Source organism: Poecilia mexicana, unplaced genomic scaffold, assembly GCF_051168715.1.
Source record: "Poecilia mexicana isolate PSO_F unplaced genomic scaffold, ASM5116871v1 scaffold_11, whole genome shotgun sequence".
Lineage (NCBI taxonomy): Eukaryota > Metazoa > Chordata > Actinopteri > Cyprinodontiformes > Poeciliidae > Poecilia > Poecilia mexicana.
Genome location: NW_028263380.1, coordinates 14,242,831 through 14,259,343, shown reverse-complemented (window position 1 = coordinate 14,259,343; position 16,513 = coordinate 14,242,831). Strand labels below are relative to the sequence as shown.

The following is a 16,513-nucleotide window of genomic DNA, read 5'->3' as shown; positions in this document are numbered from 1 at the left end:
ACTGTCCTTGTCGCCTCCATGCAAAGAGTTGCTGATGCAGCAGTTGTACTTGCAGTTGTACTCTGCTGGGATTAGATGCTATAATGTCATCCGAGGGAAGGATCCTCATTTTAAGCACCGTCGGAAACAAATTTCCCCTCATGCATTTAAAGCACAGGCGTGTACTCACAGGTCCGCTTGCAAACTTTTTGCACTTTCAACAAGCCTTCTCTGTATGCTCTACAAAATGGCTTGTTATGTTTTTGGAAAGAAATTCTGTTTCTTGTTGATTCATTGTCTATTTGACTCTGTGTTGTTCTGTGTATGCAAGTTGGTCTTCATCTTTGTCCGTGTTTCTGTGTTTCGGCAAACATTTTGGTCTTAAAAAGCAGTAAGCAGTTTTTAATGTATTAATTGTTTTTTAAAGCAAAGGGAATGCTTTATCCTCAGGATAAAACTACGATCCTCCGTTTTATGCTTTTGCATAAAGAAATATGAACTGATCTGCAAAGGTCTTCAAGAGGAAGAATTTAGTGCCTGTGAATGTAAACCTGCAACTGACCTGACTTTTAGGAAATAGTTTGCAAGTTAACCTTTGCTAATTTTGAAGAAGTTTTGTTTTGGTGAGGCTTTTTAAGTTTTAGTGTCCATTTACTGTCCTGAGGATTTGCCTGGTGTAGTCTGCCGCTGCTCTACCCTGTCAACTTCAGGTTTTAATATGTTGTAGATTCAGAAATTGAAAAATATTTTATCTACTGTTGCATGTTTTTAAATCTCTCACGTCACCAAGGCTGACTGTTCTCTGTAAAGCTGAGACACTCTCTGAAATACAAATATTTATCGTTAAAAGACCAAGAAATCTGCCTTCCTTCACATTCTGATGCTCGGTTTGAGTCTTCACCATGGTCAGATGCATAAATGGATCGAGTTGCTGTCATTTATTTGATTGATTTACAATTTTTGTTAATCAGCATTTACATGTACCTAATAAATTGGCCAGTGAGTGCATAACCCAATATAATTTCACACAATCAGATTCTAGTCGGATTAATTTCAATCCATTTGTGAACCAATCTGTTTATCTGCTTTTCTACCAATAAAGTGCCCTTGTAAATATGACATGCAGATCAACAAAAGATAAAGATACAGTGAAATATTTCATCATCGGCTTCATGTGATGCTCTGGGTTTTATTTTCACGAGCCTTTAATCAAAGCCCAGCATGACTGCATGTCAGTGAGTCCATCTGTGTTGGATGCAGCCTCCAGTCATGGTGGTCTCTGTGGTGAGCGTCATGTGCTTGGAGAGAAATAACATTTCTGTTCATGGACAGTTTATATATCTGAGCTGAACCAGGGTTATCTGGGACTTTGGGAGGAGATGATACTCAAAGGCGAGGCTGCTTATTGGTTCTCTGCTCTCTCTTTCTCTCTCAAAAAAAAAAAAAAATAAAATTCTTGCTTACTATTCCACATAAACTGCACGTAGCCATAGATGCAAGTGAAGGTGTTGTAAGGGTTTTCTGTGCTTCAGTTTGGTTGTTTCCTCCCTTTATGTGTTATCAGATGATGGATGGACAGGCAGATGATTGGTTGTCATCCATCATAAAGAACCTCCGGCTGGCTGCCACCATTTTCCACCTTCTCTCCGTATTTCTCATTTTCCTTCCTCCTCTGAGATTCTGTTTGACCCTTTTTCTTTTTTTTCCCCAATTTACCTTTTCGTTTTCACCACTTCCACCTGGCCTTCCTCTCCCTTCCCCCCCTTGTTGTTTCTTAGGCGTGTTTCACATTTTTCTCTCAGTTTGTCCACTTTCTATTCCTCTTTTACCATTTGTCACATGTTTCTCAAAGTGTACCCTTCCCCTTTGCCAGCCCACTGTTTATAACTCGCTCTAGCTTTAAAGAAATGTCTGCTACTCAAAGACAAGTTTGTCCCGCTTGCAATTAAACCGTACCTCCCTCTTCCCTTTTCCCAAGCAGGCTCATAATAGGAAATGCCCCTGTTATCTCGTCGGGTACCAGCGTATTAATTTAAGCCAAAGGCAAACAAGGTGTGGATACGTGCTCTACTGTGTCCTTGCTCCGATAAAGCACACGCAGGATGGTTCTATACAGCGTCCACCCCTTCAGGCTGCTTTTCTCCTCTACAGTTTGAGTTTATTATGCTGGTTGCGGCTCAAGAAGGTCAAGAACAGATAAGCCAGAAAGCAGAAGTGAGAACTGCAGGAAGGGAAAGGCAGAGCTTTTCTGGGCCCTTATGGACATTTCTGTCGTTGGCTAACCCCACATCTTACTGCACATGCTTATTCAGGAGAGATTTCTGTGCCCATTTCTGTGAGTGTTGTACATTTTATCAATCAGTTTACATAAGCTCTTGAATATTAGCTTAATTCAACCACATATGAACAAAAAAAAAATCCCACGATGTGCAAAATGTTCATGTCGATTCAGTACTTTAAAGTTTATCTTGATCTGTCTGAAGATTTTCAGTCAGGATGGGAACTTTAAATCCAACATTTCATTAGTTTTCATTCATTGTTTTCTATATTTCCAGGTTTACTCTGGACCATTGTGATGTGATTTCATTAAAATAATAGCGGTCACAGAGGTGGCTTCACGTTTGCTACAAAATAATTTGACATAGAGAGGTATTTATATTTTTATAAACAACCCAGTCGTATAAGTTTGCACACCCTTCAACTAACACTTATGGCTCCTTTTTATTTAATTGCAGCATTTCTTACATTTACCTGGCAAAGTCTGAAGATTTTGGATGACAACAGTCTCCATAGACCATGAGGATATTGCTTGTTATCAGTCCTTTCCCGACGTTCTTTCTGTATTTGGTCTGGACTCTTAGGCCACACCAAAACTTGAATTTTATTCCAAAAAACCCCTTTATTTGGTCAGTTTGGGTACTTTCCTGCAATCGCTGTTGAGATCTGATGAAAGATGGTCATGAGGCTACTAAGAGGAGGACAACATACCGAAAAATGAGATGCAGGGAATTCTGGTTATTAGTTTTTGTTTCTGCTCTACACGAGACAGACATTTATACATCCTGGATATGTCTAAATAAAGGAGTACGGCTCCAATGTAGAAGTATTTTATTGTATATCATGGTGATGAAACCAACCCTGAGTGCAAAATTTCAAACGTATGTGGCACAAGATAAACACTGCACATCAACCAACATTCACCATTCAGTGCTGGCAGCATCATGGTTTGGGATTACTTTTCTCCAGGTGGAACTGGTGTTGTTAATGAAGATGAGTGAAATCAACATGTCTTTTGATGAATTAAAAGAATAAAAGCATCTTGTAACAAGGCGGCCTTGTGCGGCTGGATTTACAGTGAGGATGAAGGTTGAGGTGGAAACAGCAAAGGTTTATTCTTCCAGAAGACAAGAACAAAACCCCAGGTCAAACTGCAGCCTTAAATCGGCAGCTGTGAAGGACCAAACCACCTTTTAAATCACAGGGGATCTCAATTTACCAGTTTCCACCTTTATAAATAAATAAGATACATTTTTACCAAATAACACATTTCTATTTACTTTTTATTACTATTTTATATTTTATCCTTGCACCATATGAAACACTACAAACCCCACTAACACTTTCCCCCTCCCACTTTTCCATGGCTTCTCCCGGAACCTATAAATGGTGTCTGGACCCAGCCTTTATCCGAACACCCTGGAGAGAACACTGAAAAGACACCTTGGCACCTCCACACTTTACAGATTATGCACGGACATTTGCTCAAGTTTTACCCACCAGTAGCTCCTTGCTCTGAGTAACAACTGTCCTCCCTTCACAGGAATAAATATACTTAAAACGTCTTGTGTGCAAATTGTTATTGATGTGCAAATCTATGCTTAAAGTGCAGTGCGAAATAAAGTGCCTGTTAATAAAGTGCAAAAAGTGCTCTCAAAGTGCTATACAGTGACTTAAGTAAAAATAGTTCCATGAATGAAGATCTCTTCATTACACGTCTACTTTTAGTCTCGTTGCTGTGGGGCCCATTATTATGAGGGGCCGTTTAGGACAAAATCTACGTTTTGTCTCTCACACACTACCAAAAACTCACGCATACTCAAAAAAATACTCAAATTGCGTATACACACTACTAAAATGTCACACACGCACACAAACGTTTATAGTTGAACACACACACACACAGTACTAAGACTCGTTTTATGTATGTGTGAGAGCGAGACTTTTTTTGAATGTGTGAGAGTTGTCACAGAAGAGGCGGGGCATAATATTTTGATCAAACTGCACATGCGTAGATCCTAAACTATAAGTTTCGATTGTTGACTCACTGTATGTTCTATTACTTAGTATATTTGTGCTTTTAAATATATATAGAACTTTTAACTTTCTTGTAGCTTAAATGTGGTATAGAAATAAATAAATCTGATTGATTACAAATAGCAAAATTGCTGTAGTACAATCTGTCCACTGGGTGCCAGCATTACAAGAATTACTAAGAGGTCTTGTGAGAAATTCTGTTCCCCCGTGAAAATCTGTCCCCCCTGTGACGGGAGCGCTCTCACACATACATAAAACGAGTCTTAGTACTGTGTGTTTGTGTTCAACTTTAGTCTTGTGTATGTGAGAGATAAACGTTTGTGTGCGTGTGCGAGCTGCTAGTAGTGTAAGTGTGCGAGATAGTTAACGTTTGTTTGTGTGTGTGTGTGTGACATTTTGTAGTGTGTATACACAATTTGAGTATTTTTTGAGTGTGCGTGAGTTTTTTTTGAGTGTGCATGATTATTATTTTGAGTATGCGTGAGTTTTCGGTAGTGTGTGAGAGACAAAACGTAGATTTTGTCCTAAACGGCCCCTCATAGGCCCCTCATATCATATTTTCTCATATTGGCTGTACCATGGTGTACTTGTAATGTGGTCAATTTTTTTTTTTACTCTTGATACGTTTGCGTATAAAAATCCTTAATCTGTTTGAAAAAAATAATTCTGAAAGATGTAGCTGCACTTTAAGCTGTTGAGGTGTTTTTATGTCTTCTCTCCATCATTGCATTGGTGAATGTGGATAGCTTACTCTAACATTGTCACCGCACTCTTTCAGACTAGTGAAATAAAATAATAATTTGAAACATATTTGAACATCAACAGTAACTAATATGTTGACTAAGAAGTCTTGAACACTGTTAGCTGTAACATCTGCCTTCGATCTTTGCATTTTAAGCACATAAGCAACAACAAATGAGTAAGTTTTCATTTTGTCTCCAGTGCAGGACTGCTTTAAGAAATTTACTTCTGCAAATACATTTTTAAAAAAAAGATTTTTCTGGAGCCTTTTTGCCAATTAGTTTTGTTGTTAGTTTGGTCTGGTTAATGGACCTCGGAGGATTATAACATCAGAGAGCATTGTGTCTATGCAAGTGTGTCTGTGTTTGTTAGGATGAGGATGGAAAGCAGTGATAAACGGGGTGGGGGGAGGATTGCAAATACGAAATGGATGCAATTAAAGGCATTAGGCCTTCATGCAATGTGATTTTCATTCCATAAAGATGTTGTTTATTGGTATTTTCATGTTATTCAGGGAACTTACTCAGTCTGCTGCTGCTCTTCCCGCTCACTTGTCCTTCCTTCCTCAGTCTCTGTCATGGCTGGGTTGTTTGAATAGACTTCTTGTGTCTATTTGCTGGCTGCCGCTAAATCTGCTTCTTTATCCAAGAGAAGAAGATGGCGGTGGGAAAACATAAAGGAAAAAGGAAAAAAAATGCACAGACAGAATGTGAGAGGGAGTTGGGTCTGAACGAGCGAGTAAATAGATTTTGATAAAAGCTGTTTAAGCCGAGCGAAAGAACAAGGAGCGTATTGTTAAGACAAACTGAGGAGACTTTCTCCTCCTGAACAGTCAGTTCCTGATGTTTTCCTTAGAGTTTTTGTTGAAATGTTCAAGGATTCAGAACCTTCACTTGCTTAACAACTGTTTGCTGTCTGTTCGCTTGGTTCACCAATATACACTCGTGTTATTTGAACCTCCTAAGTAGTTTTTTTTTTTCCCCATGTCTGTATTTCTGCTGAAGGCTTCCTGTCATGACACACGTGTGTCTTTAAATGGACCACCTGACTTCCTTCTTCTTGGTTTGAAGTTTTGGCACCATGACATCCAACAGAGAAGTGGTTGGGGTTTATTCTAATAGATTTCACTGCAGAACCACAAAAACCGTGACCCCAAGTGAACTGTTTACTGCTGAACAGTTCTTGCTTGCCCTCATGTCAGCCCTTCATTATCTTCTCAGCATCATCTCTGAGTTGCCTCCATTCACGACTGCTATGCGTCACACAACCAGCAGCAAAATGGGGAATGGCCTGAACTGGTAATGGAGCTTTTCCGGTCGTACCGACCATTTAAAGGGTTTTGCACTAAGACATATAATTCACCCAGTAGCACAGTAAGCAAACCCATATTTTCTAAACGGTTCATCACAGTTCATAACAAACTGGATATGGTGCCCGTTTGTTAGGTCTCCAAGATACCCTGACTGGATATAATTGTTTGTTTTAGTTCAAACAGACGTTTATTAATCCCAGTGGGGAATTAAATGATGTTATAATTCACATTATCCAAGTTTCTCCAAAGAGTTGTTGTAGATTCTGATGGCTTTGGACAGAGAGGTTCTCCTGTAGCAGTCTGTATTACAGTGAATCTGAAGAAGCTTCTGACTGAAGACACTCTGTTGTAGTAGAACAGTCTCATGAAGAACCTTCTTTACACAGTAATCTCAAGAGGTTCCAGCCTTTATCATCTTGTTGAGCCTTTTTCCTTTCACATGAGACTATTTTAAATCTTGGCTATATGAACTCATATTTCAGCTGGAGGGTTTACTGTCAAATTTATCTCTGGGCCATTTCTCCATTATTCTTTATTGTCAATGGCTGCATCCTTAGGCGGCTTTGTAGCTACTTTTCAAATTGTTTTTATATTTATTTCATTGCCTCCAATATGAAAATATTTCTATCTATTGAGAGTTACAAGCCTCCACAAATGAATATATATTGCCATAATGTTATGCAGATTCTCCCTGATTATAGTGCTACTTTATAAAAATACTTATTTTCTTTTAATTTCCTTTTCTTTTTTTGGTTGTGTAAGGCCTTTAGCCAAAAGACAGTCCTGATTCAGAGTAAATCCAACAAAAGTATTGATGTTAAGCATGTAGTGCGGCAGCTAGCGGACTTTCTTTACAAGTGGGTGTGGGGGAGTTTTGACTGGAGGAAGACCAATAAGAAAGGGAAGATAAAAGGGATTTTTACCTTCCAGCTTCTGGTAAAGGAAGTGAAGCAGAGAAGGGAGTGGAGCTTTTCTAAGCGGAAGACGTGAGTCTGAAAAAGGAGGAGACCCACTGCACCAGGGTGCCACTGTGAGCAGCAACAAAAACAAAAATAATCTTTCAAGACAGAGACTGAGCCCTAGACTCCTTATGAAAACCAAACATCTTAAGTGAGGGCAAAAGGACCGGAGAAGAAAAGTCTGAATTGAGAGGAAGGAAATCAAAGTACAAAGAGGATGGTGAAAGTATTTCTGAACTGTTTGCTTCCAGAGATGACCCATATCATTATAAATGTCTCCTATATAATGAGTATAAAGCAAACAGTCGGATGCCTGAGGACAGAAAGGCACAGCAGCTGGAATTGGTTAACAATTCTAGTTTGGATAGAGTTTTTTTTGTGACTAATTCGGGAACTTATGTGAGAGAGTTTGTGGATTTAGAGGAATTTCAAACTGGGAAAAATAGAGCTGAGGATGTGAGCCAACGACAACTCTCAGACAGACTGGGAAGTGACAGGATGCAGGAAATCCAAGATGGGAAAAGACCTACTTCATGCTGCTCTGCCAGACATAACAGCCCTTTTTGAAATTCCCAACACTCTGTGGTGAATCTTGCAAACTAATGCTTTCATTACAGCTTGTTTTTTTTTTCTGATCACAAAATGATTATTTTATGCAGTGTTTAGAAAGAAAGGTACTGAAAAAAATCCCTCCAAGCTTTAGACGCTGTCGGTAAATAAGTGTGAGAAATTATAGATCTGGTTTTTTTTCTCATTCGCTCAGCTTTTCTCTTATAATGTAAATCTCTTTTCTTATATTTTCCCAGACCATCAGTGTGGACCAACCTGACATATCATCCACAATCGTTTGATGGTATTCAATTAAAAGCTGGACGAACTTTCGTCTCCATCAGAGTGTGATTCCCAGTGGGTGTCCTGTCCTTCTAAACCCGACTTCTGGCAACACAAAAAGGTAAATGCAAACCTGCAAACTTGTCTGTCTTTGACTTGATATGACCTCAAAACCATGTGGTAGATTTATACGCTCAAGAAAATTGCATCCTTATCAGAATAAAGAAGGTACAATGAGTTTGGCAAAGTCTTTTCAAACTGATTGCTGGCTGACTCGTCTATAAGTGCTCTTACATGCAAATTAGAAGGGATTTATTGCTGAAATGACGAGAGTTTCACGAGTTACAAACTTAAGGAGCAAATATCATCCATGTATTACCTCCTGAGTTGTTTTAAGATACTAAAATCGGATGTTTTGGAGATGTTACAGGTTTTTGTGTGGAAGAAATTTGCTGTTGAGGAGCAAACACTGATGCCCTTTTGCTCAAATCTAAGTTGAAATGTTTATGAGAATAGTTATGCCTTTTCACTGTTCATTATTCCTCTAATCTGGATATTTTACCTGCACTAACAAGTACTGAAAGCATATAATGGTTAACCTTGACCATACAGGCTGCCATTGTTAGCTTGTTACAGATCTGTGCTTATAGAGTTTTCCCTTTAATGCCCGTCTGTGTGCTCTGCTTCTGTGTCGTTGCTCTGATTTAATTTTCATGCATTCAGTAGCAGCAGGAAACGCGCAGATGAGGCCTGTTTTTCCCCTGCAGTGAATATCTTATCTGTGATTAAAAAAAAGCAGGCTACTGAGGCTACTGCGGCACTAACGCACAAAAGACTTTGCAACATTTGTCACATTCTTCTTTCACATCCTAACACTCGGATTATTTTTAAAGGTAATACTATGAGTGCATTCACACCAGCCCTGAACAGTTCGCTCTAATCCAACTCCTGTCTCTGTCTTGTCTTTTAGAGTTGTGCCTTAAAGTCTGTTTTCAGTAAAAACCAAACCACATTCCCCAGCAAGGTTTTTGGAGTCTCTAGCCAGACCTGGATGTTTAATTTTGTAGAAAAGCATTCAGGTTTTTCAACCGTGACTCCTCAGAATAGAGATACAGAGATTACAGGAGATTTTTTAGCTCATGTAGAATATTAGCGGTACTAACAAGAAACTCCCTCAGTGGCACAGAGAAAGCATCTTCAGATAATGGTCGACCATTGTGGTCCAGTTCAGAATATGTGAAGGACCAGGTAATAGCTAGTTAATAACAGAGTTGCCCCTAACCTTACCATGTATACACAGCAGGTGGATCTAGACATTGTAAAAAGTCTCTTTGCTTTTGTCTCTGTAACCAAATCCACTTTTCATTCACTAAATATTGAGAAAGCTTATGCACATTCTCCCGCATCAGTCGGGCTCAACCTCGTCAATAACTAATCACTCAGACAGGATGGACAGGTCTAGTCATTAAGCACGCTGAACCCTGAAAGCTACACCGCTAATGACCCTGGATTGCTTCTTAGACAGACCCTGCTTAAAGACATAATACCATAATGACCGCCCTCAGCCTCAGTCAGACGACACACCTACCCGAGTTCTTTGTGTCTGCTGGTTGGAACGACAAGAAATAGATTCTTCTGCACAGATATGAACATTAGTAACACAGCATCTGCCGGGTAATTTGTGCAGCTGAGCTTTTCTGTATTTCCCTTCCCGCAGTGTTTTCCCAACAATACGGACACCGTTCCAGAAATTTCAAATCCTATTTGCTGTGATGTTGGCGTTGCTGGCTCTCTCTGGGCTTTTTTAGCACTTGTTCATGTGCTGTCATCTGGCATCCAGCGGAGGCAGAAAAGCGAGCATTAAGCACGCTCATCTAATTTAGACCAGCTTTCAGGGCTGCGTTTCGCGAAGTTGACATTGCCGGTCGAGCGTGCACAAATTAAATCAACAAGGATTTGCAAGGAAGCAGATCTCAGTATGGCCAGATGCCAGACAGCCCTGCACACCATTGGAAATACGCAGCCTGCTGCTTTGTGTGAGAAGCTCTCTGCCAACGTGAGGCTGGATTCTTATCTTAATAAGTGAACCGAGAGAAGCCTTGTCTGGTCTGGTTGCTTTGGGATGTTCAGCAATATCAAAAAAGCCAACTCGGCTCATGTTGTTAACCTGTTGTTGTTAAAGGTTTCGATTCTATTCCACTTGTACAGATTTCTGTGGTGGGTCGCACTCCAAGGTTGCAATTTGGAAAAAAATTTCAACCAGATGTTTTCTCCAGAAGCCCCTGAGTCACCAAATGATTTCAAAGTTATGAATCAAACTTGGTAAACAGGGTGTGTCCCATACTTGCTATCAAAATAAACAACAAAGAGATGTCAGCTCTCCAGAGATGAGATTTCTTCTTAGCTTGGATGTTTGAAGACATGTTGTGGTTGTGAAGTTAGCTCATTGGAGGGAGAACTTGTTTGTGAGTGAGCGAGAGAGGAAAGGAGTGGAGGTCAGAGGCACCAGCAGAGTGGATATGTCTGGCAGCTGTGTCATTTTGCCACATAAAGGATTGTGGGAGAATTACAACAAATGAGCAGGAGGACAAACAACACATAACCTACCCTGTAGTTTGTGAGTGGGCATGTCATTTGTCAGTGAAACTATTCATTTGTCTGCTGCTGCCTTTACTGACTTGCTATTGTGGCATTCACTGATGGTTGAATGAGTTCAGTCACAATAGTTGCTGACAAATGTTAACAGTGAATAGAAAAAGGCTGGGGCTAAAGATGAATGCTGGTTAAATTGTTTATGTGAACAACATACTTGTAGCTTTTAGAAGCACAATAGCTAAATGTAGTGTTAATTCAGTTTTTTTACTAATTAAATTTTACCATTGCAAAGAGGAATTGTTTGATCTGCAGTTGCTGTGGAGTTTTAAAAACCAACATGTTCATGTTGCTATAGTAACTGTGTGCACTGATGCTGCAAAAGTGATTTTTTTCCTCAGGAGAGTTTCTCCTCTGCATAAGAAAATGGAATTTGCTTTGTGTTTTCCCTTCCACAGATCATCTTATTCATACAAGCTAGAGGCTTTTAAAATCGGTTTATATTAAACAGATTGACGGAATGATGTTGATTTTTACCTGACATATCAAATCAAGGTTTGAAATAAAAAATATTAGCAGACAGATGCATGTTTGTCCTTTTGTCACATATTGATTTTAAGTTTTAGACCACTTCCATTCTACATGTTGATTTTTAACAGCACAGGATTAAGTCCCGCAACATGGACATTCCTTAGTTAAGTAATGTGATTCGGTGGACGCATGTCTGATGCAGAAGTGACGAGTGATGGTTTAAAAATACATTTAGTTACTTTCCGTTTCAGCTACATGTCTCTCTGTCTTTACGTCCACCGGAAATGTTTCAGAATACCATTTTGTTTTTCCTGTAAGCGAGAGGAAAGAATAACACCTGCCCTTCAGCCAGCTGATTGGCAGTCAACAAGTGTGGCAAGGCAGGGCAACACACTATTAGTCTAAGCTTCGTACAACTGCTCAGAAAAACTTGTCACTCTGCCTTGATTATTTATTTATTTAAAAAAAAAAGGATTGCAAAGAAATCATAGGACAAGCACGAAGGAAAATTTGAGCAGTTTGGAAGTTGTAATTGTTTAAAACCGTGAAATATCTTGTTTTTGCTAACATGCATTCCTCCAAAATAACTTCTCTCAAACTTTCTCAACTTTTAAGGGTTTTAACTTCTCATGCCTACTTTGCCTACTATCAATTTGAAGCAATAAACTGACATTTTGTATTATAAATGGCGACATAATATAGCAAAAAAAAAAAGTTTATTGCACATTTCATTTCTCTTATTACAGTTTAATCTCGGTCTCTGTTAATGCATAAAAAGTGTTTCCTAGCTAGAACCTCTACACCTCTCTTTTTTATTTTTTTTTAGTGTTGGTGATACTTGCACACGACTGCAGAAATATTAGTTTGCCACACCCACACATGCACATAAACAAACACTCCCCAGACACTCGGTGACTCGTCAGGGATAATCGATGTGTAATGCGTCTGGGAAAACGCGTGCTCTTGTGTGTGTGTGTGTTCTCTTTGTTGCTGCGTCATCCCTAATACATTCTTTCTGCACACGTCAAGGTTGTCTTCTATCTTTGAATGCGTCCCAGCAGCCTCTTAGGCTGTCGATACGCATTGTCACTTTTATGGCCTGTTATTGGGACACGCTGCTTTGGGCGCAAGACAGTCTGCCAAGTGATAACAAGACCCGGCGAGGTTTGTCATCGGCAGGGATAGGAGTAGGCTTTTCTCAATCCCTGGTTGCTCGTCATGCTAAACACTCATATTTACTCGCTGACTAAAGGGCGTCAGGAAACCTAAAGGCTCTTGTGGTCTTGCATGAACTTCCTCTTTAACTAAGCAGAAAACATTCCTTTTAACTAAATAAAATACTTTATCTTCAGTCAAACCTTGTATCTACAGTCTAAACAGGTATTTATTTGAAATTAATAGCCATGTTTTAGCTTCAATACGTGATGCACAAGCAAGATTTTTTTTAATAAAAAGAATAATTGCTTTTAAACTTGGTCAAATAGTATTGGAGTAATTGCTTTTTTTTTTTTCACTTTTGTTTTCTTGCCTGAATATTTATATTAAAAGCAGGAAAAGCAACCCGTCTTCTGGGAGCCAATTATTTGAAAATAAACAAAAAAAGTTATCAATTATAAGAAAGGACTGTGGATGGAGTATGTACCAGCAGCTCTTTCAGCACGAAGTAGGAAATGGAAAAGAACACATCATCAAATCAATTTTCCCACTGTCTTACTGTTTAAAATCTAACATGACATGCGAAGACATGACCATTTAAGACATTTTTTGGTTACCCTGTCAGCAGTTTCTCTTCTCAGTCCACAGACCTACTGACTCCCATTTCTGTTTTGGTTCTGAATTGAGTCCGTCACGAACCCACACTTTGGTTTATCTCGTGTCACAGCAACTTGTCTGCTTCTCCTAGCTCTGAAATCAATCAAATCTCTGCTCAGAAAAAAAACCCCAAGTACTTGAGGACAGGATCAGGCTGTGGAGCTCATTAATGAATCATCATTTGGACCAACTTCTTGACATGTTGATCAATTATTTATGTGGAAAAACTATGAGGTGAATCATAAGTTTGCCAGGGCTTTCTTAGGAGTGTTTGTTTATGATTGAGATGTGCATTTCAACAGAAAATGTTTCTTGAATTTTCTGCCAATTGTTCAGTTCAGCCTTCAAACCACAGGGATGCATGTGACAGCCATGTACATATTTCACAATGCATGTTAACCAACATAGCTCAAAACGTACCATTCTATAGATATACATGAATGCTCTATGTTATGGAATCGCAATTGCCGTTGCAATATAATTGCGCTCGATGTTACAATTGCTAAGGACTGATTACACGTAATATGTGGTTATTATATTTCAGGTGGTGTGCATTCACGCTCTATCAATAATATATTTGGACATTTTCCCCCTTTCGATGTGTTCGAAATTTTACCCGAATTGACAATTCAGACCTTAAAGACAATCTGGAAATCTATAATAACCCTTCAGAATAGAGATGAGCTCAATTCTGATCCAGCGTATCTGATTTTAACACCGTCTGTAGTTCTGCAAACCTCACATCTGTGCGGAACATGTAGCATAAAACAGACCGGCTCTTCCAGAGGAGGCTTTAAGAGGCGATGTGACTGAAGCGTATTCTTAAACAGGCTTGAGTGATCCACAAGTGAAAACTCCTCCACAGCAGCCAACCTTGTCTTCGCTTTAGTGCAAACTGTGTTTTTTTTTCTCTGCTTTATTCCAAACAACTTGGTGCTTTGTTGCCACCTTGTGGTAGTAAATGGGCAAACAAAAGCAAGCAAACAAAAAAAAGCGATGGTGAAATCGTTTCTATTGGAATTTATTTGGTATTTGTTCACAAATGCCACTACCCATATCTAGTATTTAAAAAACAAACATATCAGACGGTATAACAGTTTGTTCAGTCTCCCAAAGGGATTGAGACTCGGCAGCTGTGTCCAGGGGTTAAACTGGGCCTCTCAGCAGCTCATGGTGCTTCGGTCAGCTCCTTTTTTACCTACTTCCCTTCCACTTGAACTCTGTCACTTCCTGTAAAAAGCCTTTTGAAGACTATGCTGTATGCTTTTAGTTTGGTAATGAATCCAAACCTCTATCCTGGTCTTACCTTAAAGAGCTTCACATGAAAGGCCTCTGAGCTCGACATTCGATACACTCTTGCCTATTTATTGGGCCATTATGACCACAATGTGAAGGTCATTACAGCCATGCAAAGTGTGTTTTTAATCACGCTAACCATCTCACTTGTCTTTTAATTAGCAATGTAAGGAAATCAATAAGGCAGGTACTCTTAAAGCCTTATGACTTAAGAGACTTGAATATATTGTGTGTTTCATATTACAAAGAGAAATGGCTAATGCCTTGTGGTTATCATACATTATTGCACATGTTCCTGTATCCTCTTCTTTTTTTTTTTGTTTAGTGTGTTGGCATCTTCTTGGCCAGCTCTACTGACAGAATACACTATAAAAGGACCTGGAAGCTGAAGTGAGCATGCTCTCTCTCCCTGCAGCTTTTAACAAAGAGAAAACGGCTTCAAACGCATACCGGGATGTTTTTTTTGCTAAAGCAGCTGTGGCCAGTTTTACCACAATAACAAGAGCTGCAACCAGCTGCTTTATTAGTGGCCCTGTCAACAGAACAATAGCTGTGGTACCAACAAGATGCCACAGAAGAGGGTAGGGGGGGGGTTGGACCTGCGAATCCACAAAACAAGCCCGATAGAAGTCACAACACAGGAAATTAGCCACTATTTGCTTTCACTTGTCTAGACATGTTGCTGCTAATTAATTGCTGCATGGCTCTTTGTTCATCTCAATGGCATGTGCTTTCTCTGTTGCATGTTGCACTGTGAGAACCCTGTGATATGAAGCTGTGTTGACCTATTTGTGGCCCCCCAAGACTGCACGCTGTGGTGAAATAATCCGGCAACGACCCAGAAAGCCATTTTTCAGAGCAGGTGGTCATGTGAGCCATAAGCTTAATAGCACCACAATAGGGTAAAGCGTGAAAGTGCCAGGGGCAGCAGTTGGGTTCTGGTGTCAGCTGGAGTCAACGTTAGCGACAAGAATTGAAACTGTGTGTGTTTGAACCCAAGCAGAACTCTGACTCAACATGAGAGGCAGCGATGCCACACATCTGTGCCGAGACGATGCATAATGTAAGAGACAATAGTTTGTTGACGGCTAGATTATCAATGTTGCTCTCATATTTTATATCAAATATAAGTCTGTCTTGTAAAGCTCTGTCCAGATGCTGCCAGCATACAAGTGGAGAAAACGAGTTTCCTCTGGGCATAGCACCCGTTGTTGCTAGTTGACATTCAGTTGTCTTAAAGAATATTGTTTTTTTGTTGTTGTTGTTGTTGTTGTTGTTTTTACTGGTAATTGACTATTTTGAAAACTCAATAGATGAAAGAAAAAAAATGAATTATTTGTAAGCATTATTTGTAAGGTTTCCCTCAGAAAACTTGCTAAGCCCGGTGGTTGGGGCGCTCAGCAGACATTCATCCAGCGGCTCATCATGTTTTGAGTGTTTAAAGTTAACAGGAAACTTGAAAATATCACTTGGTAATTATGTGTTATTGAAAGATTGGAAGATTAATACCTGAAAAACAACTATAAAGTCTTAAAAATTTCAAACATTCTAAAAAGACTTAAATAAATAAGCAATGCTTAGCCTGGTGGGGGCATAAGTAAAGCCTGGTGGCCCGTCAGGCTTATAATGCACTGAGAGAATATGCCAACCAACTAAGTGCTGCAAAAAGACTTGACAGTTAGCATCAGCTTTGGAGCTTCCTCTTGGCTGTAACCTGAAGTGCTGGCTGAAAGAGTCTTTAGTGATTGACCAATAACACCAAGTCTTAAGACTCCAGCCCATTCAAATGGTTTGCATAGGGCTGCATAAGATTGTCCATCTCTGTTCCACAGTGAACAGTGGTTCTTTAAAACATTTTGAGTTTAACCTTTATTCTGTTGATTGGAATACAAAATAAGCCCTTTTGGTCTATTTTTTTGACATTAGGATCATCATAGGCCGATGAACTACAGAATGTGGACTCGTCAAACAAACCTTGAATCAAATATCCTGTGGTTTGCATATTTGTTTTGTTTTTCAGTTTCTGATTTGTAAAACAGAACTGAAACTCTTTCATTAAACTCCTGTGACAGATACCTGTAAATGACACCGCCTTTGTGTGAGGGCTCTAGCATCCACAGCCTAAATATTCCCAGCTGCGACAAAA

At 39.5% G+C, this 16,513-nt stretch overlaps 1 protein-coding gene across 4 annotated transcripts in view; it reads left to right on the top strand.

Moving 5' to 3' along the window:
• The window catches only part of pag1 (phosphoprotein membrane anchor with glycosphingolipid microdomains 1), a 58,145-nt gene that overhangs the window by 9,865 nt on the left and 31,767 nt on the right, over window positions 1–16,513 (top strand). For 3 of the 4 annotated variants that reach the window (XM_088010254.1, XM_088010252.1, XM_088010253.1), the window contains exon 2: window positions 8,112–8,257. The exons of the other annotated variant lie outside the window; for it this stretch is intronic. The gene's annotated coding sequence lies outside the window, so the exon portion shown is untranslated. The remainder of the gene's footprint in view (window positions 1–8,111; window positions 8,258–16,513) is intronic. 4 annotated transcript variants of the gene reach the window in all.